The sequence below is a fragment of the Lissotriton vulgaris genome, chromosome 5 (genome assembly GCF_964263255.1).
Source record: "Lissotriton vulgaris chromosome 5, aLisVul1.2, whole genome shotgun sequence".
NCBI classification, from domain to species: Eukaryota; Metazoa; Chordata; class Amphibia; order Caudata; family Salamandridae; genus Lissotriton; species Lissotriton vulgaris.
Genome location: NC_141693.1, coordinates 143,884,713 through 143,902,528, shown reverse-complemented (window position 1 = coordinate 143,902,528; position 17,816 = coordinate 143,884,713). Strand labels below are relative to the sequence as shown.

General features: G+C 46.5%; 1 protein-coding gene across 6 annotated transcripts in view; it reads right to left on the bottom strand.

The window, feature by feature from the left end:
* The window catches only part of STRBP (spermatid perinuclear RNA binding protein), a 518,214-nt gene that overhangs the window by 168,639 nt on the left and 331,759 nt on the right, over positions 1-17,816 (bottom strand). The window lies entirely within an intron of this gene.

Genomic DNA, 17,816 nt, shown 5'->3' with positions numbered 1-17,816 from the left:
AGCAGCATAGTAAAATCTGTCTTTTACTGATTAACCAACTCCTCAACCCATATTCAGTCTATTTTAGAGGACAAAAACACTTTGCAAAGAGAAGGCATGCTTACACAGTAATTAACTGGTCAAAACCTTGAGACCTCAGTAGTACTTCAGCCAATTTTTCACCTGCATTTAAACAACAGTTCTTGTTATGTCAATTTGGGTTCGTAGGCACCAACGATTGCATTGCAACCGGGAAGAGTCCACCAGAAGACTTAAGATGTTGCCAATCGGATACAAACTAGAGACATTAGCACATTTTCTTGTATATGTCCAGTGGTTATGGCCCATAGGAAAAAATTGCTAAAGCCAATGTTCTTGAACCTGCAAAGTAGTACATGCAGGCAAGCTGTAACTACCTGGCTAAGAGACACTTCGATCCCCCTAGCTTGCTAGAAATCAATATTTGTAAAATTGATCATGAACAAGCTTAGGGCTATAGGGCCAGAGACACTTTAAGGCTTAGAAGCCCTTTTATGGGCAGTTAGCACGAGCTGTATGCACCTCATTACTTGAAGGATGCATTCTTTGCACTAGCCATAAGCACTTGACAAATAGGAAAGCTTAGGGGTACCGGTCTAGAGGAAGATTAAGGCAAGAAATCCAGCTAAAGAGCAGTTTTGCACAAACAGAATGCGCTTAGTTACTTGAAATAAGTAGTGCACTTTTGCAAATATCACACACACTCCACAAATAAAGCCTAACTGCTTGCATCTGCAAAATTAAGTACTTGCAGGCACGTAGAATAACCTGCTAAGTGCTACCCCACACTCCCGTCGGCCTGGGACAACGTTTTCCATAATCGTGCATATAAATCGTCAGGGGTACTGGGCCAAAAAAAGCTTAAGACTAGATAGTATTCTAGGAGTAGTCTCGCATAAGCAGTGTTCACTTTCTCACCTGAAACAAGGGGAGCAGCATTTGTCCTTGCAGTATGCACTTTCATTATAAATGCAGTAAAGGGACAGTTTGCCAGGGACCAGGTTTTTCACAACTTATCCTAATTATCGTCAGGGGTGCTGACTGGGCCAAATACATTTTAAGGCTAGCCAGTATTCTAGGAGTAGTCTTGCTTAGACAGTATTCAAGTTATCACCTGAAATAAGGACAGCCCCTTTGTCCCAGCCGTAGGCAATTTATAAATGAATTAAGTAGACAAAGATAGTACAGACAGATGCAGTTTTCAAGATTTTCACATTTTTATTCCACTATGTGGAAGGGTCCAAACGAGTCTAACAAGAATTGATGTTTTGCATACGAGGAAGTCAACAGCACAATTTAATGGGTTGTAGTAGAGAACATGTTTTATGTCTTTGTTAAAGTGAGAGACGTTTGTAGAGGAGCTACTGCGTGAACTGTTTGGTTCAGCCTTGTCAGCTGTTATGATAGTGGAGCGAGCGCACAGGTCTTTGGACCCCAGACCCAAGCCTGTGGTAATCAATGTAAAAACAAAGATTTCTGAAGATATTCTCCATGAATTTCACCTAGAAGACATGTCAATCCCCAGTATTTCCCAAGGCAAAGGATGGAGCCAGTGCCACAGAAAATACAGGAAGAGGACCATAATATTTTTCAGAGTTAAATGAAGAGTTGCAAAAAACATAACAAAAGGACCACGATTAAATGTAATATGGGTGATTGACAGCTGTTGTAATACCAACAGGCAAAACAAAGGAGTATTTGATAAATGAACTAGTTACTTATCTTCAGTAACCCTCTTGCTGGTGGATACTCTACATAACTGCAGATTACTTAGCTTGTGAATACCCCCCCTCCGGACACCAGACTGGATCTGGAGATTTTTCTCAGCAAGTCCCTTGTGCACCAAATGGTGGCATTTTGTGGCTCCCTATTGGGTCCATCCCACCTTGGAAGTGACGTTGGGGCCATTTCCGAATGTTGACATCAGTTCCTTTGACATATCGGTCAGCGATATTGGACATGATGAACCCTTCAATAATCAGACTGTCAGTGGGTAGAGCTCTAGGTGGAAACTTTTTTTTTTTTTATACAGAGCAAGGGAGTTCATTTAGAATTGGGAGTTAGGTAGGCTGATCAGTAATCCTTGGTAGGATAAAGTGTACACCAGAAAGAACATTGCCAAAGGTAACTTGTTCTTCTGATAGATACTTGTAACTGCAGATTCTCAACTTGTGAATAGATACTAAAGCAGTTTCCCCACATTTGGTGAGTCTGTGGATGTCTCAGACCACAAAATCCTGCCGGACTGAATGGGTAAATCACCCCTACTGCCTGACCTGGCAATCCAAGCAGTAGTGTCTCGTAAACGGATATATTATTAAACAACTACTGCCTAAACAACGAATTCATTAACCACGAAGGCTAAACACGAGCAATGCAAAACCACTACATTTTTAACTACGAGTACCTAAACAACGAAAAGGAATATGCTACTTACCAGTATGCATCTGTTCTTGGCATGTAGGTCTGCTGACATTCATATCTGTGCATAGATCGCCGCCTAGTGTTGGATCCGGATGATTGCACATTGTTGTCCTGGAAGAGTCTTCGAAGTATCACGAGATAGGTGGCTCCTCCCTTGGACTACAGTGCGCATGGGCATCCTCTCCATCCTTAGATTGTTTTTCGCCATTGTGGCAGAGATGGAGTATAGTACAGTAAGAGATGGCCATGCAAAGAGTGAATGCTACAGCTGCGACAGGCACCGGGGAGGCGGGTGGGCGATATGAATGTCAGCAGCCCTACATGCCAAGAACAGATGCATACTGGTAAGTAGCATATTCCGTTCGAGGCATGTGGGCTGCTGAATTCATATCTGTGCATAGAATGTATAGCAGTATCTCCCCTAGCGGTGGTTGCCCGTGCCAGCTGCAGCAGTCTGAAAAAGAGTTTTGAGAACAGCCTGTCCTGCAGCAGCTTGCTGTTTGGAATGTACATCTACACAATAGTGTTTGGTAAATGTATGTATGGTTGACCATGTGGCTGCTCTACAAATTTTGTGTAAAGGAATATTTCCTAGGAAAGCCATGGATGCCCCTACTTTGCGTGTAGAATGCGCCCTAGGGGGAACTGTTAAGGTGCGTTTTGCCTTTAACATATCTGAATGCACTAAACGATCCATCTGGATATATACTGATTTCGAAATAGGGTTGCCTTTGTGTTGCGATGAGAAAGCAATAAACAACCGTTTTGTTTTGCGAAATGCCTTAGTTCTATCTATATAGTATAGCAGAGCTCTTTTGACATCTAGAGTATGTAAGGCCCTTTCAGCAACTGTCTGTGGATTTTGAAAGAACACTGGCAGTTCTATTGTTTGATTTATATGAAAATGGGATACCACTTTTGGCATGAATTTAAGTTTTGTTCTGAGAACTACTCTATTCGCATGTACTTGAATGAATGGCTCTTGAATAGTTAGGGCTTGCAGCTCACTAACTCTTCTAAGTGAAGTAATGGCAATAAGGAAAGCCACCTTCCAAGTAAGAAATTGTAGTTCGCATGAGTGTAGTGGTTTAAAAGGTGGTCCCATAAGTCTGGTTAAAACGGTGTTTAGATTCCAGACTGGTGAAGGTGGGTGCTTTGGGGGAATTACTTGTTTAAGTCCGTCCATAAATGCTTTATTTGCTGGCACTCTAAACAGGGAAAGGTGTCGCCTGTTTTGGAGACATGCTGCTAACACAGCTAAATGTATCCTGATGGATGAGTAGGCTAAATTGCAACGTTGTAGGTGCAAGTGATAGCAAATGATGTTCTGTGTAGAAGCATCTAATGGGTTTATATCATTGTTACTGCAGTAAATGACGAAACGTTTCCACTTCGCTGCATAACATGCCCTGGTAGTGGGTTTTCTTGCCTCCTTGATAATATTCAGGCAGTCTGGAGGCAAGTTCAGGTATCCAAACTCTAGGATTTCAGGAGCCAGATCGCCAGGTTCAGCTGTTGCGGATCTGGGTGTTGTATTTCTCCATGGCTCTGAGTTAGAAGATTGGGTGTGAGTCGCAGTCTTTGATGAGGCACCACTGACAGTTCTAGGAAGGTGGTGTACCATGGTTGCCTCGCCCATGTGGGAGCAACTAGGATTAGCGTTGGTGAATGTTGGCGCATTTTGCGTGCCACTAGCGTTATTAATGGAGCTGGGGGAAAAGCGTACGCAAATTTGCCTGACCAGTTCATCCATATCGCATTGCCCTGCGACTGCGGATGTGGGAACCTGGCGGCAAAGTACTGGCATTTTGCGTTTTCGCTTGTGGCAAACAGATCTATCTCCGGTTGTCCCCACTGCCGGAAGAATGGTTGGAGCACATTGGGGTGAATCTCCCATTTGTGCATCTGTTGACTGTGCCTGCTGAGCAGGTCGGCTATTTGATTGTTCTTGCCTGGGAGGTGTTCTGCCATGAGAAACATGTTCCTCTGAATGGCCCATTTCCACACACTTTGAGCTAGATGCGATAGTTGTGGGGAATGTGTTCCTCCCTGTTTTTGAATATAATACATAGCTGTCATGTTGTCCGTTCGGATCAACACAGTCTTGTTGCATAAGTGTTTTTTTAACCCTTTTAGTGCTAGAAAGACCGCCATCAACTCTAGTAGGTTGATGTGCATCTTCTTCTGTTGTATATTCCATAGACCCTGGACTGTGTAATGCAGGACATGGGCTCCCCAGCCTATCAGGGATGCGTTCGCCGTCATCACTATTTGTGGGACAGGCTCCTGGAACAGCCGTCCTTTGCAAAGGTTTTGTGGATTCCATCAATGCAGAGAGTTGTATGCCCGATTGGTCACCAGCACTAGGTCTTTTAATTGTCCCTGAGACTGGTTCCACTGCCTTGCTAGGCACTCCTGTAGCAGACGCATGTGTAGTCTGGCATGAGGGACTATGAATATGCACGAGGCCATCATGCCTATTAGTTGCATGAACACTCGCGCTGGCAATGTGTGTTGTGGTTTGAACCTTTGGATTAACGTTTGCATTCCGCTGATCCGTGCTGTGTTTGGATATGCCTTTGCTGCTAGTGTATCTACTGTAGCTCCCAGGTACTGTTGTACGTTGGAGGGTTGTAGGTGTGACTTTGGGTAGTTCAGCGAGAAACCTAGACTGTGCAGGAGATTAATGGTCTTTGACATGTGGCTGGCACATTGCTGGGCCGATGGTGCTTGTATTAGCCAATCGTCCAGATATGGGTACACATGAATGTGTTGTCTCCTGAGATGCGCGGCCACTGTTGCTAGGCATTTTGTGAACACCCGTGGAGCTGTTGTTACACCGAATGGTAGGACTTTGAACTGGTAGTGTTGTCCTTGAATTGTAAACCTGAGATACTTTCTGTGAGCAGGGTGTATTGGTATATGAAAGTATGCGTCTTTGAGGTCTAGAGTTGCTAGGAAGTCTCCCTGCTGCAGCAGTGGTAAGACTTGTTGCAGAGTGAGCATGTGAAAATGCTCTGATAAAATGTACTGGTTGAGGGGCCTGAGGTCCAATATTGGTCTGAGAGAACCGTCCTTTTTGGGAATGAGGAAGTACAGTGAGTATACTCCTGTTCCTTGATGTTTTAATGGGACTGGCTCTATGGCCCCCTTTTGCAGCATACTGATGACCTCTTGCTGCAATAATGTTATATGTCCTTTGACATTGGACGGTGTACGGGTGGTGTGGATGTGAGTTCTAGGCAATAGCCATGTTGGATAATTTGACTGACCCACTTGTCTGTAGTGATGTTTAGCCAGACTGGTAGGAACTGTTGTAATCTTCCCCCGACTGGTGTTGTATGGTCTGGGGGTAGTGCCAAGAAGTCACTGTTTGGTATTAGTGGAGGATCTATTGGCATTGCCTCCACGCCCTCTGCCCTTGTTATTATTTCCTCGGTATCCACCACGATTTGTGTTTTTATTGTATGTGGATTGCGTATTACTTTTGTATGTGGAGGATTGCTGCGATATATTACCTCGCGCTCCTCCTCTGTAGTTGGAGCGACGAAAGGAGCCTCTGTGTTGTTGTGACTGAAGAGCCCCCATTGACTTTGCAGTCTCTGTGTCCTTTTTCATTTTGTCCAGAATTGAGTCAACTGCTGGACCAAATAAAAAATCTGGATTGATTGGCTGGTTAAGAATTGTGGTCTGGACCTCACTCTTAAATCCAGATATGCGAAGCCATGCGTGTCTCCTAAGTAGTACGCTTGTGTTGATAGATCTGGCAGCTGTGTCTGCCGCGTCTAGAGCACACTTAATGGAGGCATTGGTAATGAACTTTCCCTCCTGTACAAGTTCATCGGCCTGCTCTTTGAAAGGCTCAGGTAAGTGTTGGAGAAGTGCTTCTAAACTGTCATAGTGCGCTCTGTCGTATCTAGCCAACAAGGCTTGAGTATTGGCAATTCTCCATGAGTTTGCTGCTTGAGCAGCTACTCTCTTGCCTGATGCTTCTAAAATCTTTGACTTCTTATCAGTAGCCTCTCCAGTAGTTTGAGAATTAGCACGCTTACGTGCGTTGGAGACTACCAATGAGTCAAGAGGCAGCTGTCCCCTGATGTAAGTAGGGTCTAATGGTGCAGCCCTATACTTTTTCTCAATTCTAGGGTTGATGACACGTGCCCTAGCAGTGTCTCTGAATATGTTATTTGCGTACTTTAGGACCCCTTTTAACATGGGAAGTGTTTTGACACTATTTTCTGATGTTGCAAGCGTATCAAACAGAAAATCTTCCTCTATAGGATCTGCATGCATTTCTACATTATGGTAGAGCGCTGCTCTATCTAATAATGAGTTGAATGCCACCGTGTCTTCTGTAGGTGATGGTTTAGCTGGGTATGCAGGTGTGTCTGTAATGGGTTGAGCCTCATCAGGGTCTGGGCCATCTCCCCATGGCTGTGAGTTGGGGTCTACATCTGGGTTTTGTGGATATCCAAAATTAACATCTGTTCATGATCTACATCTGGGTCGTAGTCAGAGCGTGTAGGTGAGTATGGTGCATATGGAGTAGTAGGCATAGCTGGAGAGATAGGCTCCAAAAAAGAATAGGAGAGGTTGCACAGTCTCTTTTCTTTTTGAGTGGAATAATAGAAAAGTCTTCAGCAGGCGCTGGTCTTTTCTTCCTTTTGTAAACAGTCACTTTCCCAGTATTTGGGTCAATATATAGTTTAGACTGATCTTCTGTAGAGGGGTCTGGATGGATGATCTCCTCTTTCACAGTCTTTTGCGCCGATGTTTTAGGTTTGACCTTTTTCGGGTCGATCGGTTTCGGTGCCTGGATCTGCTTTTGAGGCTTTATGGGCAGTGTCTGTCTGACAGGTTTTGTTGGTGCGACAGATTTCACAGGTTGCACCACTTTTTTTGGCCCGATTGGTTTTGTTTGTTCGATAACCTTCATCGGGTGTCTTGGCTTGTTCGGCTGTAGAGGTGTCCTCTGAGCCTGTGGCTTCGGCTGGATGCCCTTCTTCGGATCGATGGGCTTCGGCTCAACCGTTCTTGGTTGGTCTACTTTTGGTTTCGCTTTCGGTTTGACGACCGCCTTTGGCGTAGCCCTTTTGCTTTCGTAGACAACCTTTTGTCCCTTCTTGGCTGTCGAACTGGATTTGTTTGAGTCGACGGGCCTTGGCTTTGAAGGTTTATATGGAACGCTGGCCTTCGGCTCGGCGCCCTTTGTGTTTATCACCTTCGGTTCAACGATGTTTGGTCCGAAGACTGTCGTGTCGATGACTTTCAGTTTCGGTTGAACCGCTCTTGGATTACGTGTCTCAGAAGGCTCTTTTTGTATATTCTTAGCCGGGCTGTATTGCGGGGCTATAGAATCAGTGTTTAGATCTTGGCTAAGGCCTGTTGGCGATGCCTCGACCTGAGTCTCTGATTTTGACGTAGTGTCTGTGTGGGGTGGTGTACTCACGGTTCGCCCCCTGTTGTCATCGGAGTCGTCTTCGACAGCTACGATGCCTTGGTCGTATTCCTCGACGTCGACAATTTGTTCTTCCTCGTCGATATAATATTCAGAGTCGTGCTCGGAGTCTTGATCCTCTTCTTGATCCGAGTCTTCGACGTCAACTAGTTCTTCCTCATCGTCGAAGATATTCTCGGGCTCCGGTGTCGACCTCTGCAGCTCTTGCCTTGCCGCCCGCCGATTCCGTATCATCTTCTTGGACAGGAACTGGGCACAAGCTAAGCAATCGCCTTCATTATGATCTGGTGATAAACATTTGTTGCATACAGGATGCTTATCTGTATGCGGAAACTTTGAGTTTCACTGCGGGCAATATTTGAATAGACTTCGTTCCATCGATCGCGGTCCACGTGGCGTCGAGAAGGCCTAACGCCCGATTCGACGACCGGAGTGCAAGTAGATTGTGAAGAAAGCTTTTCGGCCCCGATCGAAAACAATACCGACTAATGCGAAGGCCTTTTGGCCTTTTAGATAAGTTTATTTCGATTCCGAACTGGGAGTACAGGAAAATGCATCCGAACCCAATGGCGGAAAAAAACAATCTAAGGATGGAGAGGATGCCCATGCGCACTGTAGTCCAAGGGAGGAGCCACCTATCTCGTGATACTTCGAAGACTCTTCCAGGACAACAATGTGCAATCATCCAGACCCAACACTAGGCGGCAATCTATGCACAGATATGAATTCAGCAGCCCACATGCCTCGAACATATTCAATTTGCTCATTACCCGTTCCCACCACTATGTTCTTTAAAATCCGGATGTTTTTCACGGATTGGAAAGTCTTCAGAGATTTGGGTCTATTTAAGGTTCAGTAAATTGCTTTGTTCGGGGTGTGCCTGAAATTAGTGTGTTTTCTGTGTCTGTCAATGTTTTCCGAAGTGTAGTAAATAATAGCTTGTGAGTGTTAGGTCGATGTGTTTTTTTACTACCTAATTTAGTTAATAAACAAAGACTGTGACAGAGGCATAGGCATCCTCGCACTGGTACTGTGTATTGGGGCCCGTGCTCTGAAGGCTGCTGATATGTGTTTTCAATGAGGATTATTTCGGTCTTGCTCTGGCTACCCATCTCCATGCTTGCCTGATTACAATGAAATGCCTATCAGTGTGGTGTTTCTCTAAGCAAAGCCCACAAATTAATACAAAGAGGCCTCCTAGATTTCCCAATACTTCCGCCAAGTGGCAATACATCAGTTGGGAAGAATAAGCTTTGCGAACAAGCATTCACTTTTCCCTCAGTGCTTTGTCTTTGTCACTGAAAACTCACATTGCTATTACCAGGTGTCAAGTCGAGTAAAGCTAAAATGTATGTAACAAAGAACTTGTGATGTAAAACTTCAAAAAATGTGTTTAGATACGATCAAAATATAAATAGAAGTATCAGGTTGAAAAAAGTCCCTTTCCTTGACCGTGAATCGAACCAGGGCCCAGATCCGAACATGAGCGCTTCACCCAGCCCAGGGTTTATGCTTTGGATGCTGGTTCTCCTCGCCCTCAGTTTAGTGTTAGAAACAGGACTACGAGTCCCAGAATACACTGCAATAATCTGACAAGAATTTTGTACTAATGCTGGACACCTAGGGATTATAAGATCTCTGATGAGGATGGTGGGGAGTGCACCACGTCAGGCCGTGGTACTTTCAAAATGTGCCTGTAAGTTCTAAACCATTATACTTACACAAAGATTTTAAAAAAGCTTCACAGTCATACAAAACAATTCCTCATTCTAACCCCGATCATTTTATTTATGTTTCGTAAAAAAAGACAGGCTTAAATGCATTTTATCTATCATGTAGTCCCTTCGTGCACGTTTCTTTTTTCCAATAAAGTACCCAGAAGCTTGAAATGAAAAGGCAGAAATCCTTCCCAAAAAGTGTCTCACATAAAAATTGCCTGTGATTGATTTTAAAAGTTATGTGATTGCTTTAGTAAATCTTTTACATATAGGAAATAAGGACCTTGGCAGTCTTGAGACCCAGGCTTTTCATGGTTATTAAAATAGTGCCATCTTTTGGCCAGTCACTGGATCGTTTATTTTCGTGGTTTAGGAAAGTCGTTGTTCGTGTAAATCGTAGTTAAGGAGTCGTGGTTAACAGATTGGTCGTTGTTTAGGATCCGTTGTTCAGGTCAGTTGTTTTTCAAACTTCGTTGTTAAGGATGTTTCCCCTCGTAAACATGTAGACTGACACCCACCCACGAAACAGCCTTGCAGATGTCCAATACTGGCAGTACACACACCAGCACAGTATGGTAGCCTAGGCCCTGGAGGAGTTAGCCAGAGCTTGCAGAGGCTGTTTCTTAGCCAATCTATAGCAGATCTTAATAAAAAGGACAGTCTATCTGGAGAAGGTCAGTTTCCGTACTGCTTTTTCTTTCTTTGTTTCAAAGAACCCAATGAAGAGTTGATGTTCCACCCTATGGTCCTTGGTGCGATCATTGTAGAAGCACAGAGGGTCTAAGCAATGGAATATTTTATCCTCCCTAAATGGGAGAGGAGGGGCAAAGAATGCTGGTAGGAAGACTGCCCAATGTGGAAGGGCGTGACAACTTTCAGAAGAGATGCCACCTTAGTCCGTGGCATAGCTTCTCTGGGAAGAAGGTGAAGTACAGGAATTGGAATGAAAATACTGTATCTCACTCACACAACAAGCTAACGTGATCAATATGAATAACAATATTTTCATGGTTAGCAGCCTCCGAGGGCAAATGCCTGGATTCAAATGGGGTGCACTTTAGAAATGTGAGAACAAAATTCAGATCCCACTGAGGCACCACAAAAGGTTTTGTGAAAATATGTAGGTCAGCCCTATTAAGAAACGGGAAACGGCCTTTACCACGCCGACCGAACCACGTGCTGCCAATACAAAACACCCATTACATGGAATGGGTCTTTACCATGCATTACTTTACCAAGCATGTCGTTACAACAACAAGTCTTACCGAAAGCGGCGTTGGACTTAAAAGTCCAACACTCCCTACTGTTGCCCAGACTGGAGTTGGACTAGAAAATTATAACCCTCCAAAGTCCAGCGATTTCCTTAAGGCTTGTTTTTGTAACAATATGTATGGTAAAGGAATCTGTGGTAAAGACGCAGTCATTGTATACACTGCTGACCATGAATGCTTCTGACCATTCTTAAAGGCTGTACCTGTCCTGTTCATTGCCTCCCTCTGACTCCGTACCAGCCAGAGGCAACGACGGACAGGTAAGCAATTCATTTGTTTCCCACCACGTGTGTTTTTAAATAGACCCTGCTGCCAACATGCTTTACAGCAGGTATATTTCACTAGGGGCTGTGTGAGTGTGTTCTCTGTTAGACTCCTAGTGAAAAGGGCTATGCAATTAAGATCTAGCAATGGCCTGCAAAAGATAGTTACAAGCTGCTACACTGGAGGGGTTGTGTGCTGTGTCTTGGTGGACAGATCCATGGAGACAGGACTAGGATAGGAAGTTGGCTCTGGGAGTAAGCTGCGTGATAGCCTGGACTAGGCATATACATGGCAGAGCAGGACAGGCTTATTCTCTCTGCTGTATTTAAGGTCAGGTTGTCTTACTTCTACAGGGCGGGGTCTCACAGTCCCTGAGCCAGGTCCAGGAGAGGTGAGGTCTGATCCCGGGCACACTGGGTGAGTAGATACGGTCCTTTACATTGTAATACTTTGGACATGTTATCTTAGACAATTAGTTTTTACAGCGGGGTCACGCTGTGATTTTTCTATTGTAGATGTAACAAACACACCAGGTGTCACCGAGGAGATTTAACAGACGACAAAGATATATCCTTTGCTGTTATAGATTTATATTCACAATTGTCTTATTCGATTTCACGTTGGCACATGGTCTGCACTATATGCAGTAGCACTATTAATGAGAACAGAGGCCCTGAAGAAAGCCTGGGTCCCTTTTTCCCATTAGGCTGAAACATGTTGACCCCCATGCAGAAATTTGGTTAAACTGCTATGATATTGCGCTGTTCTCGGTTTTAACAGGAAGAGGCCTTCTCTAATAAAAATTCCTACTTTTGGTCCTCTATCCTATTTTAATTCACCACTTTTATTATTTTTTGCACTGCACCTGATTCCATCAGATCAATACCACATGGTCCAACAGGGATTGTGGGTCGGAACCCTAATCCAACATAGGGTACTTGATCATTACAAGTCTTTGATGGGAATCCTACAAGAGTTTTGATCTATAATCACAGGTGGCCCCCTGCTTAAGATATCTTGTCTTCTGCCAGAACTATTTAGTCTTGACGCTTTCTTGATGTACTATGTTAGACGTCAGGTTAGTTAATAAGGAATTTTCAAGACATTTTCCTGTAGAGACCCCTAGGTTTCCTTGTTGTTGATACACTGCGGAGTATCAGCATGTGTAGTATAGGTATGCATTGTTCTGACATACAACCATAAGAAATGCTTCACAGGCTATTTAAACCCAGACAGCTAATCAGGTAACCGTAGAAAAGTCGACAAGACTGACAAATAACCACTAACTGTGACCACAGCAAGGCCATGCTGGGCCAACTAAAGGGACAAAAAAAGGATATCAGATCTCTGGGCTTGCAGGGGATGGATATGCCTAGAAGCATACCACACAAACTTTTCCAACCATCATGCACAGATGGTTTTGGTGGAGGGCCACCTGAAGTACATTTATTAGCTCTTTCACGGTCTCTCACCACACCTGGATGGAATCCAAGAGGTTCTTGCTTGGTACTGAGCCCACTGAGACCTTAGATCACACTGCGCAGTCTGCATGTGCCACCTGGAGAGGTTCACAAGCAGGATGTAGGATGTAGGAGGCACAAAGCCACTTTCACTGATACCCCCCACACCCCCAGGTTAAAGACTGAAAAATCGGGATCATAGACCACATATCTTGTACTCGTTGAGGTGAAGGAATGTCTCGAGGCAGCACTGTATTCAAGATGGGTCCAATGAAAGGGAGCTTCAGTCAATGAGTTTGGTTAGACTGACACATTAATGGTAAATCCCAGGGATGTCAACAGGTCGTCTGTCGACTGGAGGTGGTTCCTGACTGTTTGATGTGAGTCCCCCTTTCACAACCAGTCGTCCAACCTCCTTACATGGGCAGCAATCACCACCATTACCTTTGTGAACACCCGAGGGGTACTGGAGAGGCCAAAGGGGAGAAAGGAGAACTGAAATTGCTTGTGGCCTACATAAAACCGCGTGCAGTGTCTGTGAGATTGCAGGACAAAGATGTGGAAATAGGCATCCTACTAATCCAATGCCACAAAAGAGTCACCGGTATTCAGGCAGACAGAACTTCGGCCAAAGTAAGTATTCTGAACTTTTCCTTCTTAAGGAAGTAATTCCGGGGGCAGTGGTCTAGAAAAGGACAAAGGCATCTGTCCTCCTTTGGCAACAGAGTAGCGGGAGAAGCAGCCAGTCCCAAAGGAGGAAGACCACTGACGAGCAGCTCCACCGTTGTAATACTTCCCTCTGAGCCTCTGTGCAAGGTAGGTGTTTAAGGCCAGCCCCCACCTGCAGGCTCTTGCCTGCACCTCATCCCTGTTGCTCCAGTGGGAGAGCACTCGGCTCTTATGCTGTTCCGCCCCTCTTTTGGCTTTTTCTGTGCCCTGTTTTTCCCTTTTATGAATGACATGCTCTCTCTCTTGATATTTTCTCTCACCCCTTGCTCTACCCAGCAGCCCATCCTGCACTGTGCTTCCTGCTCCCGCCGCACCCAACTGACGGCCCTTCCACCCCCCTCGCCCCTACTTAATGATGGCTGCTGGCGTGCCAAAGGCAGGCCAGCCTGCACCCTAGTCCTCTGACTTGTCTCCACTACGAATCCAGCAATCTCAACCTAGGATGCAGAAACAACTGTCAGATTTTGACGCCGAGCAACACCCAAGTCCCTATCTGCTGTCGACACTGCTGCTGCACCGTCACCCACCTCCGGACCCCAACAGCAGCCCCCAGCCTACCGGACCCCACCGCTCACAAAACACTCAACTGCATCCTCCTCAACGTGCGCTCCCTTCAAAAGCACACCATAGAAATCTAGGACCTCCTCAATATCCACGTGTCAGATGTCACCTTCCTCGCAGAAACCTGGACCAAACGCTAACTCTGTGCCCAAAATCGCCACCTCCATCCCCGACAGATACAAGATCCTGCGGAAAGACCACACCACCTGCCCAGGATGAAGCATCGCCATCGTCCATAAAAGCTCCCTATGCATGACAACCACCGGCCCAAATGACACTACAACCCTCATGAAGCATCTCCACTTTCAGATCCAGACCAACCCGAAAAGGACTCTCCACGGAACCCTCATCTACAGGCCACCTGGCCCCCACGCTCCTTTCACTGACATCGCCGAGCTCATTGCACCCAAAGGCCTCGCCTCCAGACTACATCCTATTCGGAGACCTAAACGTCCACCTGGACAACCAAGACGACCCCAACACCACCGCCCTCTTTGAAACCCTCATTAACATAGGACTCAAGCAACTTGTCACCGCTCCCATGCACAGTGGGACACACACTCAACACTGTCTTAGCAGAAGGAAACCCGCCGCACACAAGTACACACGCCGCCTCACCGTATAAGCTGGAACAAAGTCACTGAAGACCAGCTCACATCTGCCCTCACCATCACCTACAACGCCAGACGCCAACACTGCGGCATGCAACCTCCACCGATGGATCACAAACTGCGCCAACATCCTCTCCCCCCTCAAGAAAGCCACCGGTCTCCACACCAAGAAAGCAAGCTGGTTCATCCATACACGCCAAGAATCCAAGCGCTCCTGCCAACAACTCAAAATGAAATGGAGGAACATGCACCACATATAGAGCAGCCACCACAGCACATCACCCCTCAAATGACGTTCCACCATCACAAGACCTCTGCAACCCAACAAACCCTGCTCGCCCTGACCCCGCTCAAGAACGAATATACCTTAAAGACCATGAAGAGCATCCACTCTGGAGCACCCTCAGACCCCTGCCCACCCCATGTCTTCAACACAGCCGCCACAGCTATAGCACCCAAACTACGCCGGACGATCAACTGCACCCTCGAAACCGCCAGATCCCCGGATGACTAGAAACTCGCCGAAGTCAACCCCCTCTTGACAAAAACTCTCTGCAGACCAGATGGATCTCAAGTCTAGGTGGCCTTTTATCTGCCTTTCTTTTTGCACGCTCCCACATTGTACTCTGAGTCTGCCAGCGCCAGGATGCCTGTTAGGTGACAGAGCGCTTTACAAATGAAATAAATATTAAGAACTCCCTGTTTCCATTCGCAGGAAAAGGCATCGAAAAGGTCATCAACACCCAGCTGGCAAACTTCATCGAAGCCAACATCCTAGACACCTCCCTATCCTAATTCCACAGCCACCAACGACATCCATTCCCTCCTCGACCAGGGCCAAATGGCAGCCCTCATCCTCCTGGACCTCTCAGCGACCTTCAACACAGTCTCCCACCACACACTAGCCACCAGACAACACGACACGGCATCCGCAGAAAGGCTCATAACTGGATATGCTCATTTCTCAAAGGCCAAACTCAGCGAGTCAGGCAACCTCTAGGAACCAACAGAGACCAAATGTGGAGTGCCCTAGGGATTCTCCCTCAGCCACAACCCTCTTCAACATCTACATGGCCCACCGTCACAACCATCGTCAGAAACCCCGGGCTCAACATCGTCTCCTATGCCAACGACACCCAGCTCATCCGCTCCCTCACCAAAGAACCCAACGTCACTAGGCACAATTTCCAAAAATGTATGAAAGCCGTCGCCACATGGATGAAGAAGCGCTGCCTGAAGCTCAAATACGAGAAAAACAGAAGTCCTCATCCTTGGCTCCACCCTGCCTGCCTGGGACGACACCTGGCGTCCCCCCTCCCCCCCCCCGCACTCAGAAACCAACCCTCACCCGACAGACCATGCACGAAACCTCAGCATCATACTAAACTCATTGCTCATGATGAACCGCCAGATCAACGCTGTACCCTCGGCCTGCTTCAACACCCTCCGCACACTCCGAAAAACCTTCATATGGATCCCACCCGAATCCAGAAAAATGGCCACACACGCCCTCATCAGTAGCAGACTGGACTACGGCAACGCTCTTTACACCGGAGTTAACAAGCAACTACTTTGCAAGCTCCAGACCGTCCTGGACACCGCAGTCAAACTGGTCCTAGACATCCCCACCACCATCACATCACCCAACACCTCTGCGATCTCCACTGGTTCCCTATTGAAAGAATAATAACCTTCAAGCTCCTCACTCATGCTTACAAGGCCTTCTAAACGTCAGACCAGCATACCTAAATAACCGCCTCTCCTTCCACGCACCCAAGAGACAGCTAACCTCTCTCTGGCCTCCATCCCACGCATCTACAAGACGAAAACAGAAGGAAATTCCTTCTCCTACCTCGCAGCCAAGGCCTGGAGCGACCTCCCCATCCACCTCTGGCAAACCCTCACACTGCCCCAGTTAAGGAAGGACCTCAAGACCTGGCTCTTCGGATGACCCCAGCACTCAATGGAGCGCCCCCCCGCCCTCCCTCCCCAAAGCGCCTTGACACCCTTGCGGGTGAGTAGCTCCACTTTACAAACCCTGATTGATTGAACCTCTGATGCCAGTACCCCTCAATGGGTCCCTTCTCTATGAGAGCCTAAACAGCTTGTCGGAGAATTGTCAAGTGGTCCTCTGTAAGATTTTGTGGTGTAGGCGGTATTGTCTGGAAGGGGGCAAGGAAGGGGAGGGCATAACCAAAATGGACCCATATGTCTGATACGATGCGTTGCCACTTGTCCAGCCTCTAACTGGGTGACAGTGCGCCACAGATGGTGAGGTTAAGAGGTTTTGACGCAGTGGCGAAGTAGGGTTTGGGCAGTATAGTGCCCCGGGAGGCATTGGAGCAGTTGAAAGAAAGGACCCCCGACCTCTGCTTCAAAAAGCCTTAGAGGTCTGTTGCAGAGAAATATTTTGCTAGGACCTCTGCTAGATCCCTCTTCCGAAGCCATGTGAGGGTGGTGCAAGGCCCTGAGAGCACTTGGTTTCTCTGCTTTCTTTGAAGTGCTCTAATGCAGTCTGCCTTGTCTCCAAAAAGACGTGTGCAAATGGTATGTCAATGGAGGACTGTTAGACATCACTAGAGAAGTCTGTGGATCTTATCCATGTGTGACGCTGAAGGACTACACAGGAACCAACTGCTTAATTCGACAGTCAGAAGTGTCCAGGCCCAGCCTGATCATGTGCTTCACCCCATCTTGACCTTCCTGAATTGTTAGAGGTGTTTTGCATGAAGGTCCTCAGGCAAGATATTGTGAAAACATGTCCACAACCCGTGAGGAAATCCCCAGGAGGCAACTCACATAGATAGATCTAAGGGCAAAGCAGGCTGAGGAGAACATCACTTTCCTGAATACCATCATGTGTTACAACATAGTCTGGTGGGATGGTTAAAACAAAAACACAATTGTGCTAGTCGACTGATGGAAGCCTGAACCATGAGGCTCTTTGGTGTTGGGTGCTAAAGGAAAAAGTGTTGGCACCCCTGAGCTGGTCATTGCCATTGGGCTATTTGTCTATTGACAAGAGGAAGAGCTTGCCTTCGCAAGATGCAAAGAGGGAGACAGTGAGGGTCTTATTGAATTGAGGCAATGATTCAGAAGAGGCCTGGACTCAGTACATTTGTTTAACCTCCATTGAGGGAACCTGGACGTCAATAATTTCTGTGGCTCTTCTACTTACCACAGAGAAAAGGCAGACTCCCCCGTAGAAGGCCCAGGTAGGGAATTGAGTCCAGTATCTGCATTGGTATCAAGACCATTGGCCTCCTGGAGATTCAGAAAAGGATTTGCATTGTGTATACTTG